We start from the raw sequence: 11129 nt of genomic DNA, 5'->3' as shown, positions 1-11129 counted from the left end.
GGGATGTCTTATTTTGGGGGAAACAGAGTATATTTTTCAGCCCCATGGCTTAGGACCCGGGTATTTACGAGACCTCCTTCTGCCACCGATAGCTTCCCATCGACCAGTACGCTCCCACAGAGAGAGGCTCCTCAGGGTGCCGTCGGTCAAACAATGTCGACTGGCGGCCCCCAGGGGGAGAGCCTCCTCTGTGGGGGCACTTACCCTCTGGAATGAGCTGCTCCTGGAGATACGGTGGATCCCGGATCTTCGCACCTTTCGCTGTTCCCTAAAGACGTTTTTATTCCAGGAAGCCGGGCTGGCCTAACTCTTTTAAATTGTTTTAATTCTTAAATTGTTAATTATCGGTCTTAATATAGGGGTGTTTTAATTGTGGGCCAAATTAATTTAATTGGATTTTAATACTGTTTTTAAATTTTGTATTTCTTGTGTTTTATCTGTTGGCTGTTCACTGCCCCGAGTCCTTCGGGAGAAGGGCGGTATATAAATATAAACAAATAAAATAAATAAATAAATAAATACAACCCTCTGTTTTAACAAATAAAAAGAATAGAGTGACGTTCTTTTAATTTTTTTGCAAATATCTTCAATATATGGCAAATAATTTTGATTTTGTGAACTGGTTCTTGGGGGAAACTTTGCTGTCAATCATCAGTCCTCAAGTGTGTCCTGAAGGTTTTCAAGATCCCTTCAAGGGGGTCAGAGAAGTGAAATAAAAATATTTTAAAATGTTTTTGTTTTAATTTTTGATCAGTAAATATTGATAGCTGTAACCCACATACAAGTAGTCCTCATTTAATGACCATTCATTTAGTGATTGTTCGAACTTATGGTACTGAAAAAAAAAGCGATTTATGACCAATCTTCTCACAACCATTGCAGTATCCCCACATGTGATCGCATTTCAGGCACTTGGCAACTGTCACACATTTTACTATCATTGCAGCATCTTGCAGTAACATGATTGCCATATGCAACTGTCCCAGCGGCTTTCAGCAAGCAAACTTAATGGGGAAGCTGGCAAGAGGACATACATCATATTCCCATGATGTTTCTTTTAAAATTTGCTGGTGGGTTGCTTAATTACATCAATGGAACTGGCAGAGCTGCTGTCACTAAGCATGGCAGTCACCTGATATTTTGCTTAGTGATGACTTTGCTTAGGGATGAAGTTGCCAGTCCCAATTAGGGTAAACAAAGCTCTTTCTGGTCCTTAAACAGTTTTAAGAATGCCAAAGGGTCCTGAGACTACAATGTTGGAGAACTGCTGCTCCAAATTTCAATCATAGCAGGTAGCAGTGCATAGCCACTCTTGCTTATTGTGAGATAAGTCATCTTCATGTTTATCATGAAACATCTAAGCAGGGAGGAGCCTGGTTAATATTTGGGATGGGAGTTCTCCAGGAAATCCTAGGCTTTTGTGCCAGACTAAGAATTTGGAAAATTAGTTCAACCACTTCCATCTTGCAGCTGAGCAAACTATATGGGCTTGTCAGTAAAAGCCGGCATGAGTTGATATGAAACCCAGGGAGAGTTTGAATATTGGGATGTCATTCTGTATAAGCAAAAGCACGGGCGTGTACACAAAGATATAAAACAATAGCAAAAAAACCATGTTTTCTCTTGACTTTTTAAATACAGTAATCGATTTTAAACATTTCTGTGGTTAAATACCCTACTAAGCACAGGCAAATATTGCAATTTATAATCACAAACTCCTGTATAGCATGGGCATATGAAAATGTAGTTCTCTGAACATTGCCGCTTGAGAGAATAGGATCAGGAAAACAATATCCATGCAGCTATCTAACACTGGCTCAGTTGAAGAAATATGGTTGCAAAGAGCTTTTTATGGCTCCCCTTTGTATTGCACAATTATTGTTTGGGGACGGAGGGAGCAAACTGAAAGCACTTCTTTATTCATGCATTTTAATGCTAACAAGAATTAATGGACAGGAATTTGGGCTTGGCCAAATTGCTTTCAGACAACTATGAGACTGGAAAGGTGATGTTTGCCTTGACTTGCCAAGCAGCTCAAGTGTAGGCATGCAGAATTGTGAAAATGGGTGGAGGCGAAGGGGCGGGGGGCTGCTATATCCAAGAAGGTCAGTCTGCAACTCAAGGAAGTTGAAGAAAATATAGAATGTTGTTCTCTGGACAAAAATAGATGAAATGAACCCAGAAGAACCTAAAAAATGCTAAGATGATTGACATGCATTAGGACCAGTTGCCTATTGCAAAAGAACATGAAAACTTACCAGTAAAACAGAATAATTTCTCAGGCTGAAGAAATTAGAATCAGAATTAAAACAACCTGGGAAGGAAACCAAAAAAGATCAGAACACATCCTATCCAGCAATCAACACACAGTTAAGCAGGAATTATCATAAAACAACAATCAGATTGAACCAATACAGTGAGGTCTGGATTTGTGAAGTTAATGAATTCCATGGAATGGGAATCAGTGGTGGGTTGCTACCGGTTTGCCCTGGATCAGGCGAACTGGTAGTGGTGGTGGCAGGAGGCTCCGCCCACCCGCCTAGATGCTTCTGCGCATGTGCAGAAGTGTTGCATGCACACGCCCACGAGTGAACTGGTAGCAATAGGTTTTGAAACCTGCCCCTGATGGGAATGGTTACATTACTCCAATCTGTGCTATTCGATGTGACATTTCTACAAACAAACACGGTAATTGGTCATTGCTGAACAGAAAAAGACAATGAAATTTTTTAAACAAGTTTTTATATGTATATTAATGAAATATTACAGTAAAAGCTAAAAATAATATATTTGAACTTATGGTTAACAAAGTCATGAAATTAAATCTATTAAGTTATTTGTAAATCTTCCTTTTCCCCATTTTTCTCTCTAGTTCCTCTACGGAGTTCATAGACATTAAACTACAACTGTATTGTTTGCAGAAGTTAAAGTTATATTAAAGACAGCCCCTCTACAAGCATTTCAGATTTTAAGACAGTGAGGAAATTGTTTTCCAGCAGAGGGCAATCACGATCTGTTTAGACTGCAGCCCATTTTTTACAGAGGGCCATCCTGCAAAGGTACTTGTGCTCTTTCTAATCGCTTTAGCCTCGAATAGAACTTCCACATCTGTTGCTATCTAGTGGTCACTTGGATCTTTGTACACTTTGCTTGAATCACCTGGATGGCACATTGTGCTACACCAGGGGTATCAAACCCAATTTCATTGAGTGCCGTTTCAGGGTTGTGTTTGACCTCGGGGGTGATGGTGTGTGGCTTGATGTCACTTGTGTCGTGGGCACCTATGGTGGCTCCAGCGCTATGCCAGTGAAAACGGAGCTCGGGAGGGCCCGCCCGAGCTCCGTTTTTGCTGGCAGAGGCACTGCGGGCCGGACCTTTGCTTTTTCCAGGGCAGTCCTGAGGGCCAGATCTAAGCACCCCACGGACTGGATCTGGCCCATGGGCCTTGAGTTTGACACCCCTGTGCTACACCATAAAGTGGTTTGCTTAATTGTGATTTAGCAAGTCATGTGAACATTGCAGTTTGCCAACATTGGGTTATGGTGGGAGGGTGACATGTTTTATGCTTCAGAGCCACGTTTCTTATAACAGTGATTTTGGCTTACAAGGGCTTCAGGATGAATGATTATTGAGCTTGTTATGTTATTGAAGTTTCCCTTTCATCCCTATTCAGAGTAGCATTTTGAGACTTACAGAGCAAGCATGTGATGATGCCAGGTTAAAGATTGATGTACATCAATTACTAGAGCTTCAGGTGGGAAATAATTGATTGATACATCACCTGATTCCCAAAGACTTTGAGTGTTTACCAAATAAAAATACACAGTATAAAATAATACAGTGATAAAAATAATAGAATTATAGGGCTAGAAGGGACCTTGGAGGTCTTCTAGTCCAACAACCTGCCCAGGGCAGGAATTCTTATTCCATCTCAGAGAAATGGTTGTGCAATCTTTTCTTGGAAACCCTCTAGTGTAGGGCATCCACAACTTGGGGAGACAAGCAGTTCCATTGATTTTTTTTTTTAATTTGATTTATATGCCGCCCTTCTCCGGAGACTCAGGGCGGCTTACAATGCGTTAAGCAATAGCCTTCATACTTTTGTATATTTATACAAAGTCAGCTTATTGCCCCCACAAACTGGGTCCTCATTTAACCTACCTTAGAAAGGATGGAAGGCTGAGTCAACCTTGAGCCTGGTAAGATTCGAACCTGCAGTAATTGCAGGCAGCTGTGTTAATGACAGGGTGCTCTAAACCACTGTACTACCAAGGCTCAAGATTGATTGTTCTTATTATCAGGGAATTCCTCCTTATTTCCAGGTTGAACCTCCCTCTGACGAGTTTACCCTCATTGCTTCTTGTCCTGCCCTCAGGTGCTATGGAGAATAAATTGACACCCTCTTCCCTGTGACAGCCCTTCAGGTTTTGGAAGACTGCTATCACGTCTCCCCTGAGCCTTCTTTTCATTAGGCTAAACATACCTAGTTCCCTTAGCCATTCATCATATAATTTAGCTGTCATCTTATCCTCTTTGTTGCTCTTCACTGCACTCTTTCTAGGGCCTCAGCAACTTTTTTTGTGTCATGGTGACCAGAACTGGATGCATTATGCCAGGTGTGGCCTCACCAGTGCAGTATAAAGCTGTACTATCACTTCCCATGATTTTGAAGCTATCCCTCTGTTGGTATACCTAGAACTGTGTTGACATTTTTGGCAGCTGCAACACATTGCTTGCTCATACTTAAATGGTGATCGACCAGGACACCTAGATCCTTCCCACAATTACTACTGTTGAGCAGGGGTGAAATTCAGCAGGTTCTGACAGGTTCTGGAGAATCAGTAGCAGAAATTTTGAGTAGTTTGGAGAATCGGCAAATACCACCTCTGGTTGGCCCCAGAGTGAGGTGGGAATGGAGATTTTGCAATATCCTTCCTCCAGGAGTGGGATGGGAATGGAGATTTTGCAGTATCCTTCTCCTGGAGTGGGATGGGAATGGAGATTTTGCAGTATCTTTTCCTGCCATGCCCACCAAGCCACATCACGCCAACCAAGCCACGCCCACAGACCCGTTAGTAAAAAAATTTGAATTCCACCACTGTTGTTGAGGCTGTACCTCCTATTTTATATCCACGCATTTGGTTTTTCCTGCCTAATTGCAGGGCCTTACCTTTCTTTCTTACCACTGAGCTGCATCTTGTTGGATGTAATAAGAGTGATAATACAATAAATAAAACAACAAAAAGCAATAATACAATGATGTCAGTCACCCTCATCACCTAATGGACTGGCCATTTTCTCAACTTCATTTGACTTGTACATGGGACTTTTACAAAGCGAAGTTGATAAAACATTATTTACTGCAGAAAGGAAGGAAGAATCAGATCAACCCTTTAAATTGTGTACTTACTTCTGAGTAATTATCTGAGAAATATTTAAAATGTTTTAATAGTTACATGGCACATAATAAGGAATTCACCAGATTCTTTTCTGTCACTACCTTCAGAAAGCAAGACATACGTTGTCATTGGCACTTTGTGGTACATTTCTTTCAATGCAAACAGTTGCTGGCAGAAGTAGACTTTTTTTTCGAGACCACAGCAGATAAAATGACTCCTCCACCCCTGATGCAATGAGCCTCTTGGGGGGCTTCTTCTGAATTTGGTGTCTATTAAGTGTTTACGATGACAGCTTAGTGTATAATGTGATTGTTTGATTGTGGCTTTGTGTGCTGAATGAGCCTGTACACTACAGTGTAGTTTGAAAACCATGATTTATGGGTTAGCATCTGGTGGAAATATCTGGTGTCAGTTGTACCTTATATAGTATAGCATGGTTAAGCAAGCCATGCCTTAGCTCAGTGTGTGAACTCAGCTGTATGATTTATTTTATTTATTTATATTTATGTTCCTAGATCTCCCATTATCCCTATAGAACTGCTAGCTGCAAAAGAAGATAGACATTTTAATCTATTAATGATTATACAGAGGGAAGTGGAAGAAGTCTAGTTTTATAACAGCAGTGGTGGCACAGTGATTAGGATGCAGTATTGCAGGTTAATTCTGCTGACTGCCAGGGGGTTCAAGCCAGGGGTGAAATTCAGCAGGTTCTGACAGGTTCTGGAGAACCAGCAGCGGAAATTTTGAGTAGTTCAGAGAACTGGCAAATACCACCTCTGGCTGGCCCCAGGAATGGGAAGGGAATGGAGATTTTGCAGCATCCTTCCCCTGCCATGCCCACCAAGCCACACCACGCCCACCAAGCCACACCCACAGAACCGGTAGTAAAAAAAAATGAATTCCACCACTGGTTCAATCCTCACTGGCTTAAGGCTGATGCAGCCTTCCAGCTTTCCAAGGTTGGTAAAATGAGGATCCACATTGTTGGGGGCAACATGCTGACTCTGTAAACCGCTTAGAGAGGGCTGCTGTAAAACCCTATGAAGCAGTATGCAAGTTTAAATGCTATTGCTATTAGGCTCTTCACATGTCTGTTCAATAAGGAGCTTCATTCTCCATGCATCTGGCACCTAAAGCCTTAGCTGGCCTTTAACCAAACTGGCCAGTTACTTAATGGAATTATCACAAATTGTATCTTTTGTACTTTAATGCATTTTACTTGTTTAAATTCCCCTCCCACAGTTTTCATTGCTTTTCTGTGAAAAGCTTTAGACTAGATGATCAGATATGATAAGTGTGAAAGACATTTTTCTCTGCAAAGCTATTAAGAATTATTTTCTGACTGCAGTTCAGCTGTTGACCTTTCAAAACACTTGCATTATTTCACTGGCTTTTTCCTTACTGAGAAGTGGGGAGTTTTGTGGCTGCCACATCTTTTTTTCTGGACTTTCTCACCACCCACCTGTTCCTCCCAAAGTCTTCCCCCTTTCAGTCCCTCCTTTTCTATTCAACCTTTCTCTCAAAAACAATGACTAGAGAGCTGCACTTGCAAGAGGGAGTGGGGGGGAGAGAGTCTATGAGTCATTTGCACCTGGACGGAAGTTTTAGTGCTAAAAGCTGCAACCAGGGCCATAAAGGGCTGGCTGATGTGTTGACTCAGTACAGATGCCAGGCAACTACAGAGGGCCCCAGGAACTGAGCCAGCCCAAGGTTATTTATACATTGCACTTCGTTTTCCTCTTGAGCTTATTCTATTCTTTCAAGGAGAGTTTTATATTCTCATTTATACTAGGTATCACCATTCTGATTTAAGCCAACTTGCAGTTCATGGCAGAGGTGGGTTTCAGCAGGTTCTGACCAGTTCTGAAGAAGCGGTAGTGGAAATTTTGAGTAGTTCAGAGAACCGGTAAATACCACGTCTGACCGGCCCCGCCCCCATCTATTCTCTGCTTCCTGAGTCCCAGCTGATCAGGAGGAAATGGGGATTTTGCAGTAACCTCCCCTGGAGTGGGGAGGTAATGGAGATTTTACAGTATCCTTCCCCTGCCACGCCCACCAAGCCACACCCACAGAACCAGTAATAAAAATCTTTGAAACCTACCACTGGTTCATGGGCAACCTGAATATTCTTGAGGTCAGTGGTTTCCTATGTCAGTTTTCTAAGGTCTGTGAGCCACAAAATCTAGTCACCCACCAGTTTGGACTAATGGGTTATGTGAATGTGCAATCAGTTAATGGTTCAGTGTATCATGCAGGCTCAAAAAAATGGATTCACTGAACAGATTATGGTAAGGTGAGGTTCACTGTATAAACCCAAGGCTACCAGCCTAAGGTTACAAACATCCAGATGACCACTGGATGGCAGCAGAGAATTGAAACTGTATCGCTTTGCTGCCATCTAGCAGTTGTCTGGATTTTTGCAGTCTCAGGTTTCTAGTCCTAATAAACCATAGAAGAAGAGGGAAAGAACCAGGAATAAAGCAATGATTTTGAGAGATAGGACTTTTCAAGGATGTGAATGGATGCCACACAGAAAAAGAACACCTATTCTCTTTCAGTGCAGATAGCAAGGCATGACATTCATTTAAGGTATCAGTATGCAGATTGTTAGGGACGCGGTAGCTCAGTAGCTAAGACATTGAGGTTGTCAATCGAAAGGCCAGCAGTTCAGTGGTTTGAATCCCTAGTGCCGTGTAACGGGGTGAGCTCCCGTTACTTGTCCCAGCTTCTGCCAACCTATCAGTTCAAAAGCATGTAAAAAATGCAAGTAGAAAAATAGGGACCACCTTTGGTGGGAAGGTAATAGCATTCTGTGCGCCTTTGGCATTTAGTCATGCTGGCCACATGATCACAGAGACGTCTTCGGACAGCGCTGGCTCTTCAGCTTTGAAACGGAGATGAGCACCGCCCCCTAGAGTCGGGAACGACTAGCACATATGTGCGAGGGGAACCTTTACCTTTACCTTAAGCAGATTGTTATCGGGGAAAATGTCCTTCCATTAATTAATTGCATTAATGCCCTTACAAATTGCCACTGGTAATGAGAGGGGGCCCTTTCCTTAATAGCACTGGGCACACTTCAAAAATGATTTGAAGTAAATGCTTCAGAACTCAAGCAAGTATAGCACCTCTCTACTATTCAATGTAGCAGCCTGATTCCTTCTCCACCCCACATCCCAACACCCCATTCCATGTGGATCTGGAAACAATTGTTTTAAAATTATATACTGTATTAACTTGAACCAACTGAGTCTGTTAAACCAGAGGTCTTCAAACTTGGCAGCTTTAAGACTTGTGGACTTCAACTCCCAGAATTCTCCAACCAGCTATGCTGGAGTTGAAGTCCACAAGTCTTAAAGCTACCAAGTTTGAAGAACTCTGTGTTAAACAGTCAAGGTTGGTTTCCCCGCACCCCGTGGCTCCACCCATCACATTATTTTGTGATTTATCTTTGAAGGAGTAAATCTGCAGTGCCTGACATAGACTTCAGTGTTAAAACAATTTTAAATCTGCCTACAAAATTTTGATCTTTAGCCTTGGTTACCAGTCTGTAAACTAACATTATTAGCGGTCACAAACCTGGCTTGAGAACTAATAAGACAGTTTCATAGGCTGTTTACTAAGTTGTATAAATTTTGTTACAGGACTGCACTCTGCATGTTTTTTTCTCTCCCCACGCCTATTTCCAGTACTCTATCCAAGGATCAATGTGTTATCGTGTTTAAAACTCAAGTATTTCCCACTTGATGCCATATACATCAAATCATGTAAATATCCACAAATCAGATTGCTTTTGATCCTGTAACACTTCTATCAGTGGTGGGTTGCCACCGGTTTGGACCGGTTCTGTAGAACCGGTAGTAAAACTGGTGGGAGGCTCTGCCCACCGACCCCGATGTCATCAGGAAGCTTCTGCGCATGCACGTGTGCGGCCCCGTTGCAAACCGGTAGTAAAGGTAAGTAGAACCCATCCCTGACTTCTAGCTATAATTGACCCCATTGTTACTTCTCAATTATCACTTGATTTAGCAGAGATTTAACTTGGAGACATTTTTTTAGTCAATCATCATGTTTTAATGGATTAATCCAACCAATTGACTAAGAGCTACAGGCAGGACTCTGTCCACAAAGGCAGCTATTTCACACAGTGAGGTTGTCAACAAATAAAAACAGATGAATTAAGTATCAGGAATATTGAAACCTTCCATAATCATTCTGTCCTGTGGGACTGCCAAATCTCTGTCGACTACAATGGCTATCATTATTGTTCAGGGGCATTTACACAAGGGGATTAAAAGTAGTCGAGATGGCAGCCAAAACCTCTTTTGTGCACGTAACATTTGGGTCGGGCTCTGGTCATGCAGCCCCTACCTTCATGCTTTCTTAAATCTCTTTCCCCACAGAGACTCATATGGCTGTTCATTCTCTATGCTGGCTGGGGCTAATGGGAATTGGAATTCAACAATATGCCCCAAACCACGAAAGTTCTCATTCAGATGAATACTACTGTATAGTTCCATCTCTCACAGTGGTTTTGCTACTAAATCTGCTACTAGTTTACTCTTAAAGGTTTCGGCATGTAAGATGTTGACAGTTTGACATGTCACTGAATTTGTAACATTTTTCAGGCATGGTTTATTGTGACTGTTTGCCTAAGTGATTGTTCAAAGTTGCAATGGAACCTCCCACAGAAGGTACTTACCACCCAATTTTGAATTTACAGTAGCTGCCCCCACCCCCAAATTATATTTTTTGTGTCCTTAGCAACTGGTTCACCTTTGTTGCTGTTTGCACATCATGTGGTTACATGACTGCAGTTTTTGGTGTTTTTGCTGGTTTCTGGCAGTTTTCAGCAAACACCATCCATTGGGTATAATGAATTTGTTTAATGATTCGCTTAACAACCATTACAGTGTTCCTGTAATGCCTGCACAAAAATGTGTTAAAGTCGGGCCTTGTCACATGGTGTCCTGCTTAATGATTGCAAGGACTTATGATCCTAATTCTGGGCTCAATTATGGTAATAAATTGAAGACTATCTGTATCTTCAGTTCTACAGTGCAGTGAAGGAAAACCCTACAAACTGTCCCCATTGACAGTGGAGTCACAAGTTCTCATCTATCCCACTGCCTGAATTCCTTCCCTTAAAGTGAAGGGATGAAGTGTGGCCTGATCCACATAACTTACTAAGAAAGTTGCTTGGTTCCCATGACACAGTTAACCATAAACTATTCACTTTAACCTAATCTAGTATATTGTTATGATCTTCAGCATGTTTTTTTGAAGAGCATCATCCTTTTCCAAACTACTAATTTGTCTACTAAACATATCCAGGATTTTGAGTTGACCCTAATCGCTAAAATTAAAAAAAAAAATGATAATGAAACTATTTAGCATTTAATGTTCAAAGCACTTTACATACATATACCTTCTCGGATTTTCCCCCCCAAATGTCCCTGTGAGGTGGGGCACTTTTAAAACCTATATTGGATCAAAGCAATTACATTTTTAAAAAATCATATGCAAACAATTGGCTGTACAAATCTCTTAAAACTATAGAATTCGATACTGCAACCAATGTATTTTTCAGTATTATTGTTCCCATAGCGAGGAAGTAGGAAGGCTTTGGAAAAGAGATGAAGTGATGCTACAGCTAACTCTCTGGTTCATACTCGTGGTGAGATTTTACCAGGAACTTTCTGAGACTCATCTCATGCATCCTTCACATGT

The sequence above is a fragment of the Pantherophis guttatus genome, chromosome 3 (assembly GCF_059756535.1).
Source record: "Pantherophis guttatus breed Tessera chromosome 3, ASM5975653v1, whole genome shotgun sequence".
NCBI classification, from domain to species: Eukaryota; Metazoa; Chordata; class Lepidosauria; order Squamata; family Colubridae; genus Pantherophis; species Pantherophis guttatus.
The sequence above is the reverse complement of the archived record's forward strand: the minus strand, read 5'-3'. Positions refer to the sequence as shown.